This window comes from Mauremys reevesii, linkage group 14 (assembly GCF_016161935.1).
Source record: "Mauremys reevesii isolate NIE-2019 linkage group 14, ASM1616193v1, whole genome shotgun sequence".
In the NCBI taxonomy this organism is placed as follows: Eukaryota; Metazoa; Chordata; order Testudines; family Geoemydidae; genus Mauremys; species Mauremys reevesii.
The window spans coordinates 29,904,423-29,930,573 of NC_052636.1; the positions used below are offsets into that span (position 1 = coordinate 29,904,423).

Consider the following 26,151-nt stretch of genomic DNA (forward strand, 5'->3'; position numbering starts at 1 on the left):
CTTCAAAAGTGGGCAACTCATGTGTGGGAGCTGAGGGACTACAATGTGCAAAAGATGCAAACAGCCTTAACACTCACTACCTGGGAACTGTCAAAAGAATTAAAGAAAAAATCTCCTGACAGCTCTAGAGAAGGTTTTTATGAAGTTTATCTCCTCTACGGATTCTCTGATGTTTAGAAAGGCCTGAGCTATGAGTGAAGCTTTTCCCGCACTCACTGCATTCATATGGTCTCTCTCCGGTGTGGACTGTGTAATGTGTGACAAGGGTTGAGCTCCGAGAGAAGCTTTTCCCGCACTCACTGCATTCATAGGGTTTCTCTCCTGTGTGGACACTCTGGTGAGAGATAAGAGAGAAGAGGTGAGTGAAACTTTTCTCGCACTCACTGCATTCATAGAGTCTCTCTCCTGTGTGGATCCTCTGATGCATAGTAAGGTTTGAGCTCCGAGAGAAGCTTTTTCCACACTCGCAACATTCATGGGGTCTCTCTCCTGTGTGGACTCTCTGGTGAGAGATAAGGGAGGAGAAGTGACTGAAACTTTTCCCGCACTCACGGCATTCATAAGGTCTCTCTCCTGTGTGGACCCTCTGATGCCTAGTAAGGTTTGAGCTTCGGGTGAAGTTTTTCCCGCACTCACAGCATTCGTAGGGTCGCTCTCCCGTGTGCGTTGTCTGATGAGAGATAAGGGCTGATCTCTGAGTGAAGCTTTTCCCGCACTTGCAGCATTTGTAGGGTCGCTCTTCTGTGTGGATTCTCTGATGAGAGTTAAGGGTATATCTCTGAGTGAAGCTTTTCCCGCACTCACGGCATTCATAGGGTTTGTCTCCTCTGTGTATTCGCTGATGCCTACTAAGGGCTGAGGTACGATTGAAGCTTTTCCCACACTCACAGCATTTGTAGGGTCTCTCTTTCGTGTGGATTATCTCATGTCGAATACGGGCTGAGCGGTAATGGAAGTTTTTCCCACACTCACTACACGTAGTCTCTCGCTTTTCCGTGAGGATTTTCTCCTGGGACGTAGTTTCCTTGAGGTCCCGGTGAGTTCCTTGACAATTAATGGGTTCATCCACTCTCTCCTCTGAGTGGTTTCCCTGCTCTCTCTCTGGTCTGTGGTAATTTTCACCAGCTTTTCCCTGCTCACGGGGGCTGGACACACTCCCTTTGGCTCTTCGCAGTAATTCCCCATGCGCTTCGGCGAGCTCAGCATCTTCCTGGTGAGGATTCTGCTCCTCGCTCTCCCTCACCACCCCATCACCTGCTAGAAGAGAGGAGAAATCTCAGAATTGGGGATGGAAAGGCAGAGAACAAACCCAAGTAAGTGCTGGAGAGACAGAAAATAAAAATCAGGGACTGAACTCCCCAAAACTCTTCCCCACAGGGGACAGTGGAGGGGATCAATTCTGCTCCCCACCCAGGACCGGCCTTTAGGGGGGGCCGTACAGGTGCCCCACCCAAGGGGGTGCCGGGCGCAGGGCTTGGATTCCCACCTAACCTGCTGCTGAGAGGCTAGCTAGGCTGATGAAAGCGGCACAGGGAGGCAGATAAGCAGCTGCATGGGGGAGTGGGATAGACCTGAGCTGCAGGGGGAAATTGGATGACCAGCCGTCAGAGTCAGGTGACTGCTCCGGAGCAGAGGGGCCCCTCTCCGCCCTGCTCCACGTGTGCAGCTGCTGCTGTTCCTGTCCCCCCAACCCCCCGTTCACCTCCGGAGTCACCCCTGTCCACCCCCGACTGGGAGCATCCTCCTGACTGCTCTGCAGGGGGGAGGTGCTGATCGATGGCGGGGTGATCCCCTCCCCCCAACCCAGGTACCCGATTTCCACTGAGCTGGGGTGACGGGACGGGGGAATCTGCGTGTGCTGCTGCCTCTCTGGGGCTGGAGCTGCCGGCAGCTGCTTGTGTCTGAACAAGCCTAGTTCAGGCTCCTGACTCTGAGAGCTTTCTTAAAGAGACAGTGCGCTCACTCACTCAGACACACACACACACAGTCCTTTACACACTCCCTTCAACATTCACACACTCTTTAATATCCTCCCCTCAACACACACACACCAGGGCTCCCCGCATCCAGGTCACTTCCGCACCTGGGCTGTGCTGACACATCAGTGAGGACTGCATTCCTGTACCAAACAGTCACTGGAAGGGGGCAGACAAAGGCCTTTAGGACGAGGCGTCCGTCACTGTCAAAAGATCATCTCCCTCCTGCAGGTCACTGGCAGCCTGAATTTGTTCCTTGTCCTCCCAGAGTCTGGGCGGGGGGGTGGAATCAGCACTACCCAGCCCCTCCCTATGTAGCAGGAACAAACACAAACCTGGTCTTTAAAACAAGCTGTCCCCTTCCTTCTCAGGGAAGATTTTTCTGATTGAAGTTGAGCTTCAGTTCCCCTCTCCTAGGGGCGGGGCAGGTGTGGGGCCAGCTCCCAATGAGATCTGTTTTCACCTTTGCCCCCTTTCAGTCACTCTGGGATCCTAACTCTGCTCCCAGCTGTCAGGCAGCTTCCAGCCCATCAACCCTGCTCATTAACTCTGTGGTCATATGTCACCCCATTGCCAGCACACAGAGCCTGCAGGAAAGCTACTCCTGCCAGATGCATTGGTGGTATAGTGGTGTGTGTAGGTGCTTTCTAAGCACTTGATCTGGGTTTGATGCCCAGCCAATGCAATAATGGCTTTTCTCTTTTGTTGTTTCCTCATCTGGAAGTGGTACAATTTCAGTCACATTGTGTTACAATCACATTATCTATAGAATGAAACAATAAATGTGTCGAAGTCCAGCAGGTCATACAGGATGGAGGCACGCAAGGGGCTGGAATGTGTCATCTGAGAAAGACAGAACCCTTGGAAACCTGCATCTCCCCTCCCCTGGCCTTGCGTGTTATGATTCCAGCTGCGTGAGCTGTTTGTAGGATGTTCCGGCACGGTGGGGAAATGAAGTTTTGAGTCAGTTTTTGCTCCTGCAGATTCCTTTGCTGTTACAATTATAATGACATGAACAAAAGGGAGGAAAAATAAACATAAACCCCAAGTTGCAATACAGGTGGGGAAAGAGACGATCACGGTTAAGCCAAACACTTCAAAATAAAAATTAATACTAAAAAAGGGGAGGGGGGAAGAGATCAGGTATGTGGAGATCCCCTTGATATTTCAACGCACATTGTTAGAATCAAAGTTCAGACTTGACACTGGAAAACCCGCAACTACCTGTCTCTCTGAACACCTGTGATGAGCAAGATGGAGTTGGGACACCTGTTCTGCTTCAATCATTTATTGTCTCTCTGTTCTCTCCTTCGCCCCCCAATTCCTCGTCTCCAATGTCTCTGCCTTTCTCCTCTTACTCCCTCTCCCCTGCCCTTTCCAGGAACTCACAGTCTACAGCATTGAGGACAAGCCAGAGCTCCCATGTTCTGCACATGAGCCTGTGTCAGAGGACGTGGGACCCCGGTCAGAACCAGTCACCGGATCAATATGACCCTTTATGGGCGACTTCTCTGCCTGCTCTGCAATTTACATCTCCCCTCTTCCCTCCCTCCCCCGCAAACAGGGTGGGGTACAGCTCTGACTGAGAGGCCCCACAGGAGAAACTTCAGCCCCAAAGACAAATTTGTGTGAAATGCTGAGAAGTGAAGAGCCCCCTTCCCCTCCCCCCAAAGCCCCAGAACTCTAGTGTCACCCCCATGGCACCAGCACAGGGAACCCAGTGAGGTGGGGTTACAGAATACAAGGGGGAGGGAGCAGAGGAGAGAGGTGACAGGGAGTCTCTCTCTTTCCTTCTCTCTTCACTTTCTGTTCTTCTCTTTCCTTCCAGGAGCTGCAGTCACAGCAGGGAGGGGTTTGTCTCTTTATTAGGGGTCCCTCTATGTCACGGAGGCTGCACAAGTCATAGATTCTGTGGCTTCTGCAGTGGCCACTGTGGCTGACTCCGTGGCTGCCCCAGCAGCTGGCCTGGGGGCAGCCTGAGCAGTGGTTCCAAGGGTGGCAGGAGCAGCCACAGCTCAGTAGCTCCTGGCACCTGTCCCGAGGTGGCTGGAGCAGGGCTGGCCTCTGGGGCTCCCCTCATCTGGCAGCCTCTGGAGCGGCAGTGGGTCCCCGGGACTTCTCCCCCAGCACATGGTGCCACGGGCCCCCTGGACTCCCTGCGCCCACAGCTGGTGCCACGGACTCCCTGGGCCTCCCTCCCCACGATTCAGTGAGGGGTATTTATGGTATAAGTCATGGCCGGGTCATGGGCAATGAGCGTTTGGTTTTTGCCCGTGATCTGTCCATGACATTTACTAAAAATACCCGTGATTAAATCTTCACCTTCCTCATTATCGATCACATAAATCGAAACGCCTCCACCTACAAGTGGATTTAGCCCAGGACCCTCAGAGTCAGCAGCTGTTACGCCCCCACTGAGCTCTCTGGTCAGGTGTCCTAGCGCTGGAAGCCTCCTGTTTAGATCCTAAAATAGCGTTTTTGCACCAGGGGGCTGAAATTTTGGACTGGACATTGTAGCTCCACCGTTATTTTACTGAATTGCTTCAAAACAGCAAGTCAAGAAAGTCTCCTAAGTGCCAGGCTCTCTGCCATGGAAACAGCTGCCCCTGCTCTGCAGGAGTCTGTGTGTTCCACACAGCAACGTACACACCTGCTCCGCCCTGAAGGGGGGTCAGACAGCGACAGGGTTGGTAACACAAATACTTCAGACTATTAACTCCAGGTCCCTTCCTTTCTTTAACCCAGGATGTGCCAGTCAACTGGTAACCATGGTGTTATCTTCACCTTAAAATACCGCTCAGTACATTTTCTGCGAGCCCTCCACCCCTGCCCTCCCTGCAGGCAGCCCCTGTCTCCAGCCAGCTCCGCACACCCCGGCTCCAGCCAACCCCTGCTGCACCCCCCTGCCCTGCCTCCAGCCAGCCCCGCACCCCCTGCCCTGCCTGCAGCCAGCCCCTGTCTCCATCCAGCCCCGCACCCCATGCCCTGCCCGCAGCCAGCCCCTGCCACACCCCCTGCCCTGTCTCCAGCTAACTCCTGCTGCACCCCCCTGTGGCCCCGCCCAAAGCCAGCCAGCCCCCACACACCCCCAGCCGTGTACACCCTGCCCTGTCTCCAGCCAACTCCTGCCGCACCCGCCTGCCTGAAGCCAGCCAGTCCTGCACTCCTCTGTCTCCAGCCCTGCCGACCCCTGATGCACCCCCCTGCGTCCCTGCCTGAAGCCAGACAGCCTGCCCCACACACCCCTGTCTCCAGCCAGCCCCGCACCCCTTGCCCTGCCTGCAGCCAGACCCTACCTCCAATCAGCCTCTGCCCTGCCTCCAGCCAGCCCCATGGCCACTGGTGCCCTGCAGTTCCCAGGGCAGTAACCCTGCACACCTGCTTCAATGAGGGGGGCAGGGAGCAGCTGGGACCCACACATGGGCACACCCGAGGGTGACCAGACAGCGAGTGTGGAAAATCGGGACAGGGAGTGGGGGGTAATAGGATCCTAGATAAGAAAAAGACCCCAAAATTGGGACTGTCCCTATAAAATTGGGACATCTGGTCACCCTAGCACACCCCCAGGACTCCTGGGTTCCATTGCTGGGTTTCCTATTGGTTCCACTGCTGGTTGTTTTCCTTTTCCTGGGAGACTCTGGGCAAGTTGCTCCCCCCTCTAGGGCTCCATCCCCAGCAGGCAAATGGGGATTTCGTACCTTCCCGCTATTGGAACGTGCTGGGAGAATCCCCCAGCCAAAGCTGCTCTGACAGCGCTAAGCAGCATCTGACCATTCAAGGTCGGAGCACACTGCCCAGGAGGAGGAGAGTCTGGCTCTGGGGTTTCACTTCAGCCCAGTCTAGCGAGAGGGGCCCAGCCATGGGGTTTGGCTCAAGAAGACCAAGTCTCCAATTCGTTAAGGGTGTTTTGGATTCCAGTCCTGTGCTCCAAAGTGCTTGGTGTCAGTTGCATGTTTTAGAAGCAGGCTCTCCACTCCATTTTCCAAATCATTCATGAAACTATTGAATAGTACCGGACCCTGGACTGATCCCTGCTGGACCCACTAGCTGCCACCTCTCCGTGGGGCAGCCAAACCTGGAGAAGGGCCCTTGGAGTCTGGGCTTTCAACCAGCTCTGCACCCACATGACACTGATTGCATCGAGACCGCATTTCCCTCGTTTGCTTGTGAGAATGTCCTGCGGGACTGTGTCAAAAGTCTTAGTAACCCCGAGATAGATCCCATCTACTGTTTACCCACCTCCACCAGGCCCGGAACCCTGCCCAAGAAGGAAAGAGGCTGGGTTTGGGATGATTTGTTCTTGACAAATCCATGCTCACTCGTCCTAAGAATCAAATTATCCTGTAGGTGCTGCTGACAAACTGATTGTTTAAGAATGTATTCCAGTATCTCTCCAGCTATGGAAGTGAGGCTAGCTAGTCTGCAAGTCCAAGGGGTCTCTTTGTTCCCCTTTGAAAGATAGGTCCTGTCTTGTTCATGGATGGGAAGATGTTCTTTTTCAGGGATCTCAGACGAGAACTGGGGCACAACACCTGGTTTGTTAAGGCCACAAAAATGGAGGCAGGAACCTCTTCTCTCCTGCTGGCAAAGAACCCCAGGTACCGAAAAGACAGAGACTCACATCCCTGAATGGGCTTTAAGAAAGGCAGTGGTTAAAAAGCTTGGCCCCGACCATTTCTTGTTTCCGTAGACTAGACATTTTAGCAAACTTTAGAATTCCTTGTTGCTAAACACCGTGAAACTCCCCTTTCTCCTTCACAGAGGGCTTTATCGCCCCTTATCTCACTCAGGCTCACAACTGCCTAGAGTTCAAGAACTGTCCCTGTTCCCATTGGACAGATGGGGAGGAGCCTGAGGTCCAGAGAAGGGAAGGGCCTACACAGCAAGGCAGTAGTACCCAAGGGCCTACACAGCAAGGCAGTGGCAGAGCCAGAAAGAGAAGCCACCAGTTCCGACTCCTGTTCTAACAGACAAAAAAAACTCCAGAGTCAGGGATAGAGCCCAGGAATTGAAATGGTGGAGAAATTTCATTTAAACCATTTCTGTCAGAAAATCCCATTCAGACTAAACCAGTTTGTTTCTCGAAATCATAACAAGTGGGATGAAAGTTCTTTGCAAAAAGATTTTGTTGCAAAACAAAAGCATCTCCTGTTTGTCACAGTGTGTTAGATTGTCTCGTCACACACAAAGAGGAGACACTTCGATCTCAAACATTAGATTAGATGCTTCAATCTGAGCTAAGTCGTTGCTGCTCTTAACAATTTCAAAATAAAAAAATACAAATAAAATAGACTGTTTCAGCTATTCTATTCTGTCATAATCTGCTCTGAGTAAACGTGATAGGACACCTCATATTATGCACTACTCCTAGTGACACTCTCCAATGGATCCCCATCCTTCACCCACCATGAGGTAGGTAGGAGAGGATCATTATTATCCCTACTGGAAAGAGGGAGAAGCTAAGGCTGAGAAAAGAGAATTGACTTGTCTTAGGTCACACAGCCAGTCAGTGGCAGAGTTGGGAATAGGACCCAAGAACCCTGATTTTCAAACTAACCATCGGCTCTTGAATTTCAGACATTGAATGACCTGAATAAAGTGCTCTCAGATGAGCTCCAGACCAACAACAGTGACAGTAATTATTCAGCAAGTATCTCAGGAGAACTGCAATGTTAGAGAGAATCATGAACTGCTCAGAGACCATTAATGTAGAGAAGCAGCAAAATTCGTCAAACACAGAACTGGTTCTGATTTATTTCCTTGGTCTTAAGAGAGAACAACAAGGACCTGAGTCTCCTCCCTGTCAATAACCCCCTGCTCAGCCAATCAGGGTAGAGACTGAGGACGGGAGGCTGAGGGTTCTCACCAGAGAGCCCAAAGGATGGCCCAGGTCACTGGTGGGGATCAAATAAAATTCAGAATAAAATTCGGCCTCCTTAAGCTCGTGTTTTCCATGCCTAGAATTCACCTGTCACCAGATGGCTCAGACTGAACAGGTTTCAAACCTCCAGGAGGCTCTTACCTTCTAAACAGGGACGGCTGTTTTCTAGTAAAATCGCTAAAAGGGAAGGAGAAACCTCAAAAGAGGTTCCTCCTGGCACTCACGTCCGTGAACCCGAATACTCTCTCAGTCCTCAAAGAGAGACCTGGAGAAGGAGACTTGCTGAAGCAAAGCCACAGGGTCTCTGAGGTTTCCCTGGCCCCTCGCCCCTGTCCTGCCTGGCTGATGTCAGCATCTCTCTGTGAGGTCACCACCTCCCCACCAATAGTCTTTGACCAATAGTCTGAGGTCCTGCAAAAGGCCTTTGTGATGTCACTGCCACACCCCTCCCTTGCTGGTGTAGCCTGATTTGGGGAGGGCTAGTAGGGACAGTGGAATTTATCCACTTAATTTAGTTTTATTTAATAATTAATTTTCTAATTAATTAGTAATATTAATCATAATTAATAGATATTAATAATATGGGTATGGCTCGCCAATATGTGTGATCAGAAGATAAAGTTTGTCTTGAATCAGGCTTCACAGAATTTATACAAGGAGATTGGGGGTATATGACAGGAAATTACACTGAGACAAAATTAGTCAATCAAGACCTTTTATTTAAAATCAATGAAACACGAAGTAAATGTAAAATGTTAAAAGCAGTTTGAGATTACAAAGTTACAAAATATCACAGTTCTTTAAGAGATATGATATGATAATACACAGTTCTAAATGCACTCTGCAGCAATAGCACTAGAGTGAATTTCACACCTCTAATAGAGGAAGTTATAAAGAAACTGGTTATGAGTTAAACCCTTCTTAGCATAGATGCTTTAGCAGAAATAAGAATTTGTTCATACTTACAACTTTGAAAAGAATTAATACTACGACTTAGTATTGACAGCTTTCATAGGAGAGAGAGGCCTCGCTGTAGGTTGAGACGATAAGAAAACAGAGAGGTGTATCGTCTGCCTAATGGTGGATTGTCACCCTTTTTATAGAGAGAAATCCTTCCTCCTATGCCCAAATTTGTCTTTCCCCCATGGAAAGGTGAGGATACCTGTTTTCATAGACTGACCTTTTATTTGCGTATGGATGACAGATATATACGCATCTGCGGGTGTATGTGTTAAATTTGTGGGCAGAAAAACCCCACTTTTCACCCTATCTAGGTGAAAGGTTAGCAGACATTCAAAAGGTAGACATTTTGCGTAGGTTTGTATCCTATTATTATTTTTCTGAGTAAGGGTCTTAAAGGTTGCTGTCAGCGTCACAGAGGAAATTGGCCAGGATGTCTGGCCTAGAAGTTTCTAGGTATCTTGCATTTCAGCTATTGCAAATAATTCTATTAATCTATGCAGCCTACACACTTTTATCAAAAAGACATTTTATACAGACCAACAGATTAATCCTCAGGGCTACACTGGGCTAATGTCCTGCCCCTGGCCAGGCACTTTGGAGGTTTGAGCTACTCCAGGTGGATCACCCCACTCAAGGAGCGTTCGTTCTAGGCAGAACTAACATCAACTTGTCTGGGGTGTTCCCTGGAAGCAGAGCACAAGTTTGAAATACGGGCAGCATAGAGCCTATATTCATAACGTCAACTACAAAAATGATACACATCTAGAGATAGCATCATTATAATCAGCCAATCAGAACCTCTCCATAGACCCCTTACACGACAACCTTTCGACAATATTGGCTGCAAATATAGAACCGTGGTCGCAGCAGTGATCTATACAGTTACAGATTATGTCAATAACATTACAAGAGGTGACACGGCATCAGTGAGACTGATACTGGAATACTGCCTCCAGTTTTGGTGTCCTCATGTGACAAAGATGTTGTGAAATTGGAGCTGGGGCAGCAAAGAGCCACCAAATGTTCTGAGGGCTGGAGAAAAATGCCTTCTAGTGAGCTATTGAAAGAGCTCAACCTGTTTAGCTTATCAAAAGAAGATTGAAAGGTAACTTCATTGAAGTCTTGAAGTGCCTTAATGGAGAGAAAGGATTGGGTATTAAAGGGCTCTTTAATGGAGTAGAGAAAAGCATAACAAGACCCAATGGCTGGAAGGTGAAAAGAGACAAATTCGTATTACAACTAAGGCACAAAAATTCAACAGCGAGGATGATTCACCACAGGAACAAGCTACCAAGGAAAGTGATGGATTCTCCATCTCCTGATGTCATTTCAGGAAGACTAGATGCCTTTCTGGAATGTGTTTGCCCCAAAAGTAGCTATGGTGTCCTACAGGAGGCCTGTGATACGCAGGGGGTCAGATTAGATGCTCTAATGGTCTCTTCTGTCCATAAAGTCGACTAATTTCTGAAAATCTGAGTGTAGCATTGGGAGCAGCATCTGATGTTTCCCTGTCTAGCCGGCTTGCTGCCTAGAACGAACACTCCTTGAGTGGGGTGATCCACAGGGAGCAGCTCAAACCTGCAAAGTGCCCGGCCAGGGGCAGGACATTGGTACAGCAAGGGAGGGGTGTGGCAGTGACATCACAAAGGCCTTTTGCAGGATCTCAGACTATTGGTCCAAGGTGGTGGGGAGGTGGTGACTTCACAGAGAGATGCTGACATCAGCCAGACAGGACCTGGGCGAGGGGCCAGGGAAACCTCAGAGACCCCTGTGGCTTTGCTTCCGCAAGTCTCCTTCTCCAGGTCTCTCTTTGAGGACTGAGAGAGTATTCGGGTTCACGTACGTGAGCGCCAGGTGGAACCTCTTTCGAGTTTTCTCCTTCCCTTTCAGTGATTAGACTAGAAAACAGACGTCCCTGTTTAGAGGGTAAGAGCCTCCTCGAGGTGTGAAACCTGTTCAGTCTGATCCATCTGGTGAGAGTTGAATTCTAGGCATGGAAAACACGAGCTTAAGGAGGCAGAATTTTACTGCACACCTGGATTTTGTCCCTCAGAATCACTGGGGACATTAGGGTTTGTCCTTTTTGTTTCACCTTTTCCTCCATGCATCCCCCCCTCCTTGCTCTTCGTCTCTTGCTTCTTTTGTCCTTTCTCCTGTTCACCTCCCAACACCAGGAGGGAGGGATGTGTGTGCGTGTTGCGGGGGAGTGCTCGGCAGCTCCCACTGTGGGAGGTCCACTCAAAAATGTGGGGCTGAAATAGTGCTGGGGCAGTCAGGGCCGGATTAACCTTCTGTGGGTCCTGGTACCAAACATATTTGTAGGCCCCTATATAGTCACTGTGGGCTCCGAGTGTGGGCCTGGTGGGGCAGTGCTATTGGTGCTATAGCATACCCGGTACTGAACCTCAGAGACATTTTTCATTTTGATCACACACCTCTCCATGACTGTACGCATTGCCATACACAGCTCCCTCAGCCCCCGGGTTTTCTCATTGAGCTGTACACCCATGTGGGTTTACCAGTGTCCACAGTGAGCAGAACTTTCATAGTGATCAAGGAAACTCCCCACAGATTTATCTCCTTCCTCATTCAGACCTTCTCTAGCCATGTCTCCAGTACCCCCCATGTCACCAGTCACGGCATGTGGTCCTAGTCTCAGCTCAGAGTTCTAAAGCCAGCAGACACCTGATCAGTTCTGACAGATCCCCCCCCTCAGCCCCCATCCTGCCATGTGAGCCAGCCACCTGCAAACACCATCTCCCCAAAGTCAGGACTTAGCCCTTGGGAATCCAAAGCCACCAGCCTCTCTCCCTCTGCTCCCATCTACATGCTAGTCTGCTACCTGGTCACCACCACCTCTCCCCATGCTTGTTTCCTTTCTACTTTGGACATGCTCCCACCCAGCTGGAAGCTCCCTCTGCCAGCCTGACCTGCTCCCTCTTTCCCTCCTCCCCCTGACATTCCTGTCCTATTGGTGACCTCTGTTCCTTGAGGTGAACTCCAGTGTCTTTAGCTGCTCTAGCTTAATGGCCCCAGTAGTCACAGAGCCACCTGCAGCTTCTCTGGCTACAGCCCTGGGGCCAGTTCCCAGAGGCCAGCCTTAGCCAGCTGCAGCTACTAGCCGCAGGAGGGGTGGCAATGCCAGGGCTGAGCCTGCTTGAACCTTGCAACAGCAGCACTAGGGACTCTAAATCCTCAGCCCTGGCCCTAGGCAGCTGCAGACTCTGGAGTTAGGAACTTCCCTCCTCTAGGCTATGGCTTTAAATACCTGCGATTCCCATCACCTGCAGCAGAGGCCACCAATTCCCCCGCCCCCCTCAGCCAGCACCTAGTCGTGCAGAAAGTGCAGCCTGAGTGATTTTGGAGGCTGGGTGCCAGGAGGTTCCCGTCTCTGAGCAGCAGCCCTGCAACAAGCTCACATGCTTCCCAGCTGGGACATTAGCCATTACTGACAAGGTTTGTCTGTGTTTTTTTTTTTTTAATCTCATTGTTAGGTATAAGAAGTATAAATTGTTTAATAGGTTCCATTAGTAGGTTAATAAGATGTTTATGAAGTAAATCACTGGCTTTAAAATAAGATCCAATCTGGAGCATATGAACTATTGACCCCTGGACTCCATCTCTGAGAGGGGACTTGTTTACCATCAGGGGACAGGCTCAAACCAGTCCAAACCGGTTTTTCCCGCCAAAACCAGCCCTCAGCGTTCCATCTCCTCAGCACTTTTCCCGCCACAGAAGTGATATAAGGACGTGCTCAGCGCCTGCGCGGGGCCGTCCCCCCCAGCGACGGCCCCTCCACGGTCGGGTCTTCCCAGCGCTCCCGAGCCGGAGAGCGACGAGCCCCCTCGGTCCCGCCGTGAGACTGAGGAACAGGAGGCCTGTCACCCCCATTCCTGCCGTCCTGCATCCCTGGTGTCCAGCCTCCCACGGAGCCCCCCGGGGAGTGAGAGACCCCGGGGGGGGCACTGGGGCTGGGCAGGAAAGTGACTCTGCCCCGGGGAACCTGGGAGAAGCCTCAGAGCTGCCTCAGCCCCAGTGGGATTTGGGGGGCAGAGACTGGGGTCTGGTGGGGGGATCCCCTGTGGTGTAGGGGGAGATGGGGGGTGTCAGGGAGGGGAGAAGCTGGAGTTGGGGAAGGTCCGTGGGACGCCGGGGGGGGGGGTTGAACTGTCTCTGTGCAGCCAGGAAATTCCCGGGAGTGGCAGGCGGGCGAAGGGGAGGAGCACTTGGATCCTGTCCCTGTTTGTGCCACTTGCCTCTCGCCCCCGATACAAATTCTCTCTAGTTCTGCCCCTTTTCTCTCTCAGTGTCTCACACGGGGCTATAAAATCTGGGGCGATTCCCCCCCATCCCCTCCAATGATCAGCTCTCCCCTCTCCCCCGATTTCCCCCGTTCTCCCCATGAGTCTCAAACGTCAGTTTAAAATCTCTAGTGAGGGGCATTTTCCCACCCATTTGATCTGCAGCGATTTGTCCTTGTGTAGGTGGGAAATTGTTGCCCTGAGTCATTCCCCAGCACATGGCTGCCCCTGGAGTGGGGGTGGGATGGCTCAGTGGTTGGAGCACTGGCCTGCTAAACCCAGGGCTGGGAGCTGACTCCTTGCGGGGGCCATTTGGGGATTTCGTTGGGGATTGGCCCTGCTTTGAGCAGGGGGTTGGACTAGACACCTCCTGAGGTCCCTTCCAGCCCTGATATTCTATGAGATGCCTGTTCTCTGCCAGGGCAGGGAAGGGAGGCGCACGTGTCCCCCATGGGGACTGCCCAGACCCCCGTTTCCCAATCCCAGTTGCTGCCCCCTAACTACCAATACAGTTACCCCCAACCATCAGTTGCCAGTCACCCGCCCGTCCCCCACTGCTGCCCCCTTCCTTTATCCAGGGACCTTCCAGCTCCCCCTCCCTTGCCCTTTTAATCAGCTCCTCAAAGGGCTCCCTGCTGCCCATGGCAATGGTGGGGGTGGGGGAACCATCACTTTGTGTTTATGTATTGGACAGTCGTATAAAATCCAGTCCAACAGTCCCCGTTTTCATAAAATCATAGAATCATAAAATCTCAGGGTTGGAAGGGACCTCAGGATGTCATCTAGTCCAACCCCCTGCTCAAAGCAGGACCAAACCCAACTAAATCATCCCAGCCAGGGCTTTGTCAAGCCTGACCTTAAAAATCTCTAAGGAAGGAGATTCCACCACCTCCCTAGGTAACCCATTCCAGTGCTTCACCACCCTACTAGTGAAAAAGTTTTTCCTAATGTCCAACCTAAACCTCCCCCTCTGCAACTTGAGACCATTACTCCTTGTTCTGTCATCTTCTACCACTAGTTCGTTAACAGCAATATAAAATCCCCTCAGATCTTCGTGTTTTTCTCTCATGTTATCAAATACGCAGTTTGTGACACATTTTCTGTGCAAATCTCAAAGGTTCATATAAAATACCCTAAACATTTGCCCCACTGCTCTCTAGTTGTCTATTTCTAATTGAATATGCCCTGAGATTTTCCCCTGTCTCTCTAATTATAAAATACCAAGAAAATCTCAGGTTTACACCTTTGCTCAGATTCTTGAACCTGGATATAAAATGTTTGCAAATGTTGCCCATTTCCTCTTTATTCATTTATCAGATATTCATGTGAAACACTCAGATTTTACCTCCTATCAACAACTGATATAAAATCCCTCTGATTTTCCACTTTCCTCTCTATAATTTGCAAAGTGGATCCAAAATGTCTCAGATTGGGAACTCTTTCATTTCTGAACGTTGCTCTCAAAGCTCAGGTTTTGCCTCTTTCTATGTCATTATCAAATGTCAGTTAAAAATCCTCTGGGGTTTGGGGCTGTTCCCCGTGTTTCTAAATCCCAGCAACTTCTTCCTTCAAGGGAACCTGTTGCCCTGAGTTCTTCTCCATCCTGGATGTTGTAGGGGGTTAAATTGCCAGAGATCATCTTTCCTGACTCCTTTGTGAATCATTTGTTCTCTCCTTTATCTCTGTTAAAATGTTTGCTGAAGAAAGAGACCAGCCAGATATTTAATACCCATCAAAGCCAGAGGCCTCCCCCTGTTTGGGGATCAGTGGTTCCCAGCAGGTAACGGGAGAGTTGGCTGGACCCTTTTCTTTTCTCCAGCTGGCACGGGATGAGGAGGTCACTCTGAGTGCAGTGTGAGTTGAGAAGTATCCTAAACCCCATGGCAAATGGCCTCTGTGAGGAGTTGCTTCCCACAGTGCTAAGATGTAGCCACCTCTGGGGTGGATCCAGGCTGGCCATTATTTGCTAGTGACAGGCATGGACATTTCTTACCTATTTTGTCCCTCCAGGCCTTCCATACTCCAGTTCCAGAGACATCCCCCAGGGCTCCCTCTGCCTGTGTGACTGGCCAGCAGGGGGCGGTGGTCACTTTCTATCCACTTCTCAGGCACTGTGAGGTAACAGTGTTGCTGGGTGGGGGTGGGGCTGTGTGGGGAGATAGCAGCTGAAGGGGATTGTGGTGGGGAGGCCTCTGGGTGGCTGGGCAGGGGGTACCCTAGTGAGGTTGGTGGGTTCTGGAGATTTGGGGTTTCAGGGGGTGGGTGTGATGTGCCCAGCCCTGAGGCTGTGGGTCCTGGAGGTGGGTATCGCTGGGGGCCTGGTGGCTGCAGAACAGCCGGGGTGGGCGTCTCTTGGGGAGGCAGGACAGGGGGTTAGAGGGAGCCTGGTGCTGTGCCAGGGGCTCTGTCTGGGCTTCCCCCGCAGACTCCTGGGATCGCTGCCGTGCCCAGTGCACAGAGTGTGTGTGGGAGAATCCCCGGCGCTAGGCCAGGGGGTGCCCCTGTAAAGCACCAGGGGATCCCGCAGCGGGGAGGAGGGGGTGCCAGGCAAAGGGCAGGGCAGATCCTGCTGGAGGGCGGGGGGATCCTAGGCAGGCAGTGAGGGACTGAGTTCCCAGTGGGGGTCCCTTTTGGGGGGTCTCTGGCTGTTGGGGTCTTTTGGTGGGGGGAACCCTTTGGGATTCCCAACCTGGCAGTGATGGTCTGGTGGGGGTTCTCTGGCCGGTGGGGGTCTGAGGGGTATCTGAGGTCCCTGGCCAGGGACTCTGGGGGCTGGGTCCCAGGGAATATCTGGGGGGGGTTGGCTGGGGCTCTGGGGGCTGCTCCTGACCCATCTTCTTCTCCGTGATTAGCTTATGCCAGAATCCTGGCTCCAAGCACTGCCCGACATTCCCCGGCCAGGTCCAGTCACTGTGATAACTTTCTAGCCACTTATCAAACACTCATCAGAGGGGTAGCCGTGTTAGTCTGGTTCTGTAAAAGCAGCAAAGAATCCTGTGGCACCTTATAGACTAACAGACGTTTTGTAGCATGAGCTTTCGTGGGTGAATACCCACTTCTTCGGATGCAAGTCAGAATACCCACTTCGTCGGATGCAAGGGGTGGGAGTTCCAGTTCCATTCTCCTAGATTGTCCAGTCCTTGTCCTGGATCTGAGGTGAGGGAGGTGGGAAGGGGGTCAGCACTGCCGCACAATGGTCCCTTCCACAGCATTCTGGACTCATTCTTTCTGAACTCTGGTTTCATTGAGACCATTGTTAATCCAGAGTCACTGTATGGAAAGACAAGGAGTGACTCCGGATCAACAATGGGGCAAATGAGATCAGCAATTCTCTCTGTGAGGAGGGTTCTCATTAGCTGCTCTCCCCAGAGAGCTAAAAGAGGGAAGCTGCTCAAACGCTCTGTCCCTCTCTGCTCAGGATACTGGGGTTCAGCTTCCTGGGTCAGAGGCTGCAGCCTCCATTGTGATCTGGGAGACCAGGCTTAGCAGCTGCTGCTCCCCCAGCGGGGTTCTGTGCTGGGAAGTGACCTGAATTAAAGCTGCTTCTCTGCCTGGCCCAGGGGATGACTTTCTCCAGCTGGTCCTAGCCCCCTAGGGCAGCCCTGGGCCCTGTTAATACTAAATTCTGAGCCAGAGTCTCCAGGTAACTGAAAGACCTCAGGGAAAGTCCTGGGGTCTGGCAAGAAAGTGACTCTGCACAAACAGCCCCTCCTCATTTCTCCTCCCAGTAGCAATTGCCAGGAAAAAATCCAGCCTTGGGAGAGCAAAGCCCCCAGGAATGGGACTGTCCCAGCCAGAGGGGCAGGGAGAGAGGACAGGGGAAGGAGAGACTGAAAGGAGCAGTCGTAGAAATGAGCGGGGAGAGATTTCTAGCTCTCTAGTCCACCCAGACACATGTATTGCTGCATCCCTGGGCAGAACCACTTTCCAGTGAACAAGCAAAGGATCAGAGAGAGGAAAAGCCGGTTCCTGACTCCATATTCCCCCTGCTGGGGTGTAGCTGCCGTGGGGTCAGTGTCCAAGGGAATCCCCCACAGTGACTCCTTTGGTTCTGCTCTTTTCTAGCCTTGTGTTCAGAGACTTTGTTAGGGGGTGAGGAGAGGGAGAAGGGAGGTTAAAAATGTGTCTGGGCTTAGCTGGCAGGAGGGGCCAGATCTACATTGTAATAAACAGATTTAGCATTTCCCAGCATGGCAGGATCTAGGGTGTCTGTCTGCAGGGAAAGGGCCTGGGGGAATTCTGATGTGAAATTAACTAAAACCTGTTCTGAAATGCCCACAACTGCCCTTCTCCCCCAGACAGGCTGCAGAATGGCGTCCATGTTTTGCTCCAGGTCATCCCAGCCTGACGTGGGACAAGGAAGAGAAATGGCTGCAGTGGAGTCAGTTCAGGTAGAGATTGTCGGGGGGTTGCTGGTGGGTTCCTGCTGGAGGACAGGGAGAGCAAATACACCGGAGATGGGAAGGTTTGCACAGTCTGGTTTGGAGGTTGGAGCGGGGCAGGAAATTCACAGCGTGGGGAAAGGAGGAGGCCAGGGTGTGGCAAACCTGCTGGGAGTTATTTAATAAGTGGCCTAGATTCTAGGAACAGACCCAGGAGGTTGGGAGGCGGAAATGCCCTAATTTGTGAAGAAAGAAAATAGCCCACCTACATGGAGCTAGTCAAACTGACCAGACTCCCAGTGCTGGAGCCTGACCTCACTAACCAGCGGCTGCTGTGAGATATGAAGGGGGCACCCATGAGTCAGGCTTATTGGAGCTGCCTCTCCCTTCATATCCCGCTCCTCACAAGGAGGAAGTTATTGGGCTTCCTACCAGGGAGCTCTCCCTGGACCCTACTAGGGGCTCCAACTCCTGTATCAGTCGGTGGCCAGTAGGTGTGTGATGGATCTGCTGGGAGAGACAAGGGGCTCTCTCTTCGTCCCCTCACCCTCGTATTTGCTGGATACGCTGAGCGGGGTGGGGGTGGGACTTTGTTGACTGCGATCCACCCAAAGCTTCCATTTGATTGGCTCCTCTCTGCCAGAAATAGTGGGGCTGTGAGTGGGGAAAGAGATCCTGAGTGTTGGACTCTTGCTCTTTCAGGGGCCGGTGGCCTTCGAGGAGGTGGCTGTGCATTTCACCAAGGAAGAGTGGGCTTTGCTGGACCCCACTCAGAGAGCCCTCTACTGGGATGTCATGCAGGAGAACTATGAGACGGTGACCTCACTGGGTAAGGGTTCCTGTCCCCTCGGTTCTTGGAAGGGGAAATGAAGAGATAAAGTTCACGCCAGCCCCACAATGCCACCTCTACTCTCTCCTGTTTCAGCATCACCCCAATATGCCAGTGACACACACACACTGCCACAAACCCTCCCCTGCTGCAGAACACTTTGGGAACAGAGCACAGGAGCCATATCGCACAGTGTCAAATAGCTCCTGTTTGCTCAAGTGAAACTGGGGGTTAGGTCTGGCATAACTGTTCCATACCCCTAATAATTTTTGTTGCCCTTTTCTGAACTTTTTCCAATTCCAATATATCTTTTTTTGAGATGGGGCAACAACATCTGCATGCAGTATTCAAGATGTGGGTGTATCATGGATTTATTTGCTGTTTTTACAATTGTGATATATGATATATTCTGTCGTATCTATCCCTTTCTTAATTATTTCCAACATTGCTTGCATCATATTTTGCAATATATTCCAAATAAGGTAATTAACGTGCAACATATGTGTCGTTGTTTGGGGTTTTTAGCTTTAAAAGGCTTGTGTGATTTTTAGCTCAGGGGGACAGTATTCCAATAGCTGTCGCCCCCTGCGCACTTTTAACTAAGAAAAGAGCCTCAGGCTGAGCTGATTCAAAATCAATCGTGTGGTTGTTTTCCACAACAGCTTCAAGAGGTCCCTGTGATGGAATGTAAATGTCTTCTTCACACCTTCCCCCTACAGGAGAATGGCTGTTTGACCAGCTGTTTGCCTTGCTGTCTCTGAGGAACTGGTCTGTGGGTGTTCCCCAGAATTGCAACATTTTCAGTAATCTCATACTGTAAAATCTCATAACTTTACATACAGTGTTACTACACATTTTAACAGGAGGATAATATTCAGTAGGTTATGCGTTTTCAAATGATACCTCACAAGCCATACTGTGTACAAAATTGATCATAATTTTCTAGAAGAGTGAACACAGGGGTATAGCCTGACACAGTGTCTGTGTGTGTTCCCAGCAGATATGTGGGTATTTCAATCCCTTATAAGCATAGTGTTCGGCATCTTCAAAGCCCTGGGGAACTGGTCCTGGGAATTCACGGGTTTACCAAGTGTGAAACTGTATGGAATTGTGAGACACTTTGGTATTAATAATAAAATAATAATATAATCTGATAAAATTGCAATGAATCGTGCTAGATATGCCATGTAAGAACTGCCCCTGGCCCACCAGGTCACACTAAGCACTGAAGTTAAATTAATAGAATGTTTTTTTTATGACCAAGTCTTATGAAATCAACTGAACTCCTTTGTTTTCTTTCATCTGAGCAGGGTTTCTAGTTTTCCAGCGTGATGTGATCTCCCAGCTGGAACAAGGGGAAGAGCCATGGGTCCCAGACCTCCAGGGTTCAGAGGAAAGAGAGATCCTGAGATCTCCCTGCACAGGTGAGGAAACATTAAACCACCTCAGAATCTGTAAGTGCCTGAAGGAAACATCTGGAATGCCCAACAAAGCCCTTGGGGAGGTCTCTCAGGGCTTGGCTACACTTACAAGTTGCAGCGCTGGTGGAGGCTTTCCAGCGCTGCAACAACACCCCGTCCACACTTGCAGGGCACAACCAGCGCTGCAACTCCCTGGTTGCAGCGCTGGCTGAAAACCCATCCCGGCAGGGGTATAAGGAGTGCAGCGCTGGTGATCCAGCGCTGCTCAGCAGGTGTGGACACTCACCAGCGCTTTACCTGTCCTCCAGGGAATAAGGAGCTATCCCAGAATTCCTGTTCAGCCACTCTGCACATCAGTTTGCACTCTACTGCTCTTGCCTCAGGTGACCCGCCCTTTAAATGCCCCGGGAAATTTAAAAATCTCCTTCCTGTTTGCTGCAGCCAGGTGTGGAGTGCAATCAGTTAATCAGTTACAGGTTACAGGTAACCATGCCTCCACGCGGCAAACGAGCCCCAGCATGGAGCACTGGTGAAGTGCAGGACCTCATCAGTGTTTGGGGTGAGGCATCTGTTCAGGCACAGCTGCGCTCCGGCCGTAGGAATTACGATATCTTTGAGCAGATATCAAGGGCCATGCTGGATCAGGGCCATGATCGGGACGCACTACAATGCAGGGTGAAAGTTAAAGAGCTGCGGAGTGCCTATTACAAAGCCCGAGAGGGCAATCGACGATCCGGAGCTGCTCCCACGACCTGCCGTTTTTACAGGGAGATGGACGAGATACTTGGGGGTGACCCCACTGCCAATCCCAGGATAACGATGGACACTTCTGAGCAGGCTGGGGGACAGGAGGAGGAGGCGGAGGAGGCGGCGGGGGGGGGAGAGGAAACCGCGAGTGAAGCTCCTGGGATGGGGGAAGAAACCGCAGATTCCCTGGAGGCATGCAGCCAGGAGCTCTTCTCAAGCCAGGAGGAAAGTACCCAATCGCAGCAGCCAGCAGTTGCAGAAGGACAAGCAGAGGAGCGGTTTACCGGTAAGCGGCTTTTATTTTCTGGGTGAAATGTTTCTGGAGAGGAAGGGGGGTTATGGATGCATGCATGCCAGCGTCTAGATGTGGAATAGCCCGTTGATGTGGTCTATCACGTCGCGGTAATCTGCTTCAGTTATCTCAGCAAAAGCTTCATCCAGAGCGTGGGCAATATGCCTGCGCAGGTTTATAGGCAGAGCCACTGTGTCCCTTGTCCCAGTGACGGTGACGCGTCCGCGCCACTCTTCTGCCAGTGGTGGGGGGACCATTTCTGAACACAGGCACGCCGCATAGGGTCCCGGGCGGAATCCACATTGCTCTAAAAGAGCCCCCCGCTGTTCCCTAGTGACTCGCAGTAGGGAAACATCTTCCAGGATTAAGTCCTGTGAAAAATGTTGGGAGACTCTTTAGTGAAGAGATAGGGAGATAAGATCACCCCTGCATCTGCATCTTCACTCAACCCCTCTAGCACTCCAGATTACCCGAAGCAACCAGCTCCCCTCTATCACTCAAGCCCCTCTTCTCCCTATATAAGTAAACACTCCTCACTCACCATTTCGTGGCTTCTGTTGTGTTTTCCTTTTGGGATAAAGAATGCAAGTGAGAACTTGCAAGTGAGAACTCCCTCAGTGTAACAATTCATGTCTGGAGATAGTGGATACAATGCTGCCCGTGTTAAATGTTGTCATTTCTGTTTCTACAGTGACCTTGACTACTGGACTGCCCAGATGTTCAACATCACAGAGGCTTCAAAATTTGAGAAAAAATCCCCGAAAGAGCAAAGAGGACATGCTGAAAACTGTTCTTCATCACTCTGCTACAGAGAGAAAAGAATTGAAGGAGTGGCGAGAGAAAGAAAGCAGGACCCGCAAGAGAAATGCAGTGGCCAAGAGGAAAAGCATGGAGCGGCTGCTAAGCATCCTGGAGCGCCAAGCGGACTCTATAGAGTCACTCGTTGCCATGCAAGCAGAGCACTACCGTGCTACTCCCCCACCCGCCCCGTCCTTTGTGCCTTGTGCCCCAATGTCAGCTCAAACCACCTTTCCCCAGCATCCAGGTTCTTACCACCACCAGCTGCCTCCAACACCTGTACGTTCCCCAACCAGCCCTGATACCTACCACCACCCTTACCCTCTGCACTCAACCCCCATCACCATGCAGTATATGAACCCTGAAGTGCAGGATTCATTAAACAGCAATCCAGACAGGGCATATGCAAACTTGTGACTGTACAGTTCACCAACCCACACCCCTGCCCTCTTGTGTTAATGAAATGTTGTGTGTCTGTCTGTCTGTCAAGGAAGTTTTTTTCTTTTCAATAAAACAATTCTTGGCTTTGAAAACAGTCTTTATTATAGCAGATAGTGAAAGATACCTTAGCCCAGTAAAGAAAGAGGCACTGCAAATCATATTATTATTATGGATAATAGAATAACAGTGTAAGCAGTGCAATTCACTCCCATGCAAGGCAGCAAACATTACTGTTGGCTTTCAGCCTCAAATTCTTCCCTCAAGGCATCCCTAATCCTTGTAGCCCTGTGCTGGGCCTCTATTAGCCCTGCTCTCTGGCTGTGCATATTCAGCCTCCAGGACTTGAACCTCGGTGGTCCATGCCTCACTGAATGTTTCACCCTTCCCTTCACAAATATTATGGAGGGTACAGCAAGCGCTTATAACCATGGGGATGCTGCTTTCCCCCAAGTCTAGCTTCCCATACAAACATCTCCAGCGAGCTTTTAAACGCCCAAAAGCACACTCCACAGTCATTCTGCACCGGCTCAGCCTGTAGTTGAACCGGTCCTTGCTCCTGTCAAGCTTCCCTGTATAGGGTTTCATGAGCCAAGGCAGTAAAGCTTAAGCTGGTTCTCCAATGAACACAGTGCGCATTTCGACAAACCCTACTTAGATCTTCCTGTCTGGGAAAAAAGTACCTGCCAGCATCATCCTGAACAGGCCACTGTCCCGAAAGATGCGTGCATCATGCACCTTTCCAGGCCAGCCTGTGTAAATGTCAATGAAACGCCCGCGGTGATCCACAAGCGCCTGGAGAACCATAGAGAAATACCCCTTACGATTAACGTACTCTGATGCCAGGTGGGGGGCAGAATAGAAATATGCGTCCCATCTATCGCCCTCCACAGTTAGGGAAACCCATTTGTGCAAAGCCATCCACAATGTCCTGCACGCTCCCAGAGTCACGGTCTTTCTTAGCAGGATGCGATTAATTGCCTTGCAAACTTGCATCAAAACGATTCCCACGGTCGACTTTCCCACACCAAACTGGTTCCCGACCGACCGGTAGCTGTCTGGATTTGCCATCTTCCAGATTGCAATAGCCACCCGCTTTTCCACCGTCAGGGCAGCTCTCAATCTTGTGTCCTTGCGCCGCAGAGTGGGGGCAAGCTCAGCACACAGTCCCATGAAAGTGGCTTTTCTCATACGAAAGTTCTGCAGCCACTGCTCATCATCCCAGACTTCCATGACGATGTGATCCCACCACTCAGTGCTTGTTTCCCGAGCCCAAAAGCGGCGTTCAATGGTGCTGAGCATTTCCGTGAATGCCACAAGCACTGTAGTGTCACACGCGGCAGGCAAATCCATATTGATATCATCGTCGGACTCCTCACTGTCACTTTGGAGCTGAAGGAATAGCTCGACTGCCAAACGTGTTGTGCTGGTGACACTCATCAGCAGAGTCCTCAGCAGATCGGGCTCCATTTGCCACAGAAATCGCGATTCACACAGAGAGTAACAGAAAGACACTCACAATGGCGCCAAACGCTGCCGGAAAGAGTGAATGCTGGGATGTGAAGCGATGCACCACGGGGCGCTGGCAAACAGGAAGCGGAATGACCCGCACACTTCCTTCCCCTTCCCACAATACTCAGCGCCAAAATGGGACGAGGTGCTCTGTGGGATAGCTGCCCACAATGCACCTCTCAATACAGCGCTGGAAAGTGCTGCAAGTGTGGCCACACTGCAGCGCTGGTAGCTGTCAGTGTGGCCACACTCCAGCGCTGGCCCTTACACAGCTGCATGACCAGCGCTGTAACTCCCAGCGCTGCAAATTGTAAGTGTAGCCAAGCCCTCAGTTCATTATTGTCCCTTGCAGGGGTCATATCCTCAGGGTAAATATAGCTCATGGCTTCCTATAGATCCTAGCAGACACCAGGCAGTAGCTTCCTCCCTTCCCCCTGCGTATTTGGATGGGATGTGAAGGCTGAATTCATCCCCCTCCTCTCTCCTATTTGGGGGAAGAGTTTGGGGGAGTTCAGCTCCTGATTTTTATTTGACCTGTCTTCAGCACTTGTTTTTGTTTGGTCTTCCCCTTTCCATCCCTGTCTGAGGTTTCTGTCTCTATCACAGCAGGTGATGCAATGGCTTGTGAGAAAGAGGAGCAGAATTCTCAGCCTGAAAATGTTGAGCCAGTGGGTAAAAACAGAGCATTATCTCAAAGATGGAAAAGGAATGTGTCCAGGAGTCATGAGCAGGGAAAATCCTGGGAGATAAAGCACAGACCACAAACAGATCAAGGAAACCAGCCAGGGAAGAAAGTGGATAAATTTATTTCTTCTTGGGGAACTCAGAAGATCCTCATGGAAACCACAACACAGCAGGATATCCTCAGGCGAAAGAGAAAAAATACATGCAGTGAGCGTGGAAAAACCTTCTCTCACAGCTCAGCCCTTTCTGTACATCAGAGAATCCACACAGGGGACAGGCCCTATGAATGCAGTGAGTGCGGGAAAACCTTCAATCGCAGTTCGCACCTTATTAGGCATCAAACAATCCACGGAGGAGAGAGCCCCTAGGAATGCCGTGAGTGTGGAAAATGCTTCACTAGCAGCTCAAACCTTATATTTAATTTACCCTGGCTCCTCAACTGTGGCTACAGCTCTACTACCCACCACTCCAAAGACTGAGAGAAATGGAGAGTTCCAACCATTGTCCTTTTAGTATCTTATTGTTCCTCTCTCTGTTTTTTGTGCTGGCCTTTCTATTCTATCACTTTCTGCCTTTGTTTAGTTGGTAACAGTTGGTTTCCATCACTCACGTTTGTTTGTTTAAATCTCTATCCGTTGTGAAATAAATTTTTTGCTTGTTCAATAACTGTACTCAAGTGCTGTGTGAGATACAGTAGCAATGGTCCTCAGTGAAACTAGTAACCTGGGATACTTGGGGAAGAGAGGATCTGGGATTTCACCGGGTATCTGGTGATCCGGGCTGGACCCCAGAGGGGGACACATTGAAGGAACTCAAGGGTTAATGTGGCTGCTGTAGCTCAGAGGAGGGTCCTTGAGTTCCAGCAGGCTGGTGAGTTTGGTCACTAACATCCAGCTGCCAAATGTAAAACTCCCTCTTCCTTGTGGCAGGTGGCAACAAGGGGACTCACAGTCCTCAGCACCCTGAGAAGGGTCACAGTGTGTCTCTGTGTTGATCCACCTGTCAAATCCACACAGGGAAAGCTCCCAATAGCACAAAACTCTGCCCTATGAAATCATGGAACATGTGCTCTTTGCTCTGTGAAAGCAGGTAAAGAATCCAAGCACTGGAGGACAGGGTTTGGGTCCAGAGTGACCTAGACAAATTGGAGGATTGGGCCCAAAGAAATCTGAGGAGGTTCAAGAAGGAGAAGTGCAGAGTCCTGCACTTAGGACGGAAGAATCCTATGCACTGCCACAGACTGAGGACTGACTGAGTGAGGGGGGTTTGATAGCAGCCTTCAACTACCTGAAAGAGCAGCAGTGTGGGCTTTCTCCTGGCCACTTTTGCTGGGCTGGGCAGGCAGCCTGGAGGCCTTTCTAGAAGAGAACTGGGAACGGAGTTAGAAAAACCAATGTGAAAACCCGAACCTCAGGTTTAGACTCATTTATTTATAATATTAAATCTTCAATTCTAGTGTCACAGTCAATACAATTGCTTCAGCCTGATAGTTGCCCAACGGGAAACTTAACGTCTCTCCAAGGGGAGTGGAGAGAAAGCACTTTTCAGAGTCCAAGAGAGACAAGGTGGTGAGGGTAAGAGCTTGCAGAGGACCAACCTCTGTTGGTGAAAGAGACAAGCTGTGGAGCTAACCCCACACACTTCTTCAGTTCTGTGTAGCCTGGAAGGTCGTCTCCTCCATAACCAGCAGTTAGAACATAAGAACAGCCACACTGAGTCAGACCAGTTCATCTAGCCCACTCTCCCGAAAGTGGCTAATGCCCGGCGCCCCAGAGGACCCCTGGGACCAACATGGATACAACACCACCACAAACAAGGTTAAAAGTCAATGCACATGGGAGAAGCATCTTGTGTTTCCATGGGCGGTAGGTTTGTAGAAATTTTGGTGGTGCCCAGAACCTGCCCAAACTCCGCCCCCCACCTGCCC

General features: G+C 50.8%; 1 pseudogene; it reads right to left on the bottom strand.

The window, feature by feature from the left end:
• Nucleotides 1-205: 205 nt before the first annotated feature.
• LOC120381580 overlaps nucleotides 206-26,151 on the bottom strand; it is a 71,460-nt pseudogene continuing 45,514 nt past the window's right edge.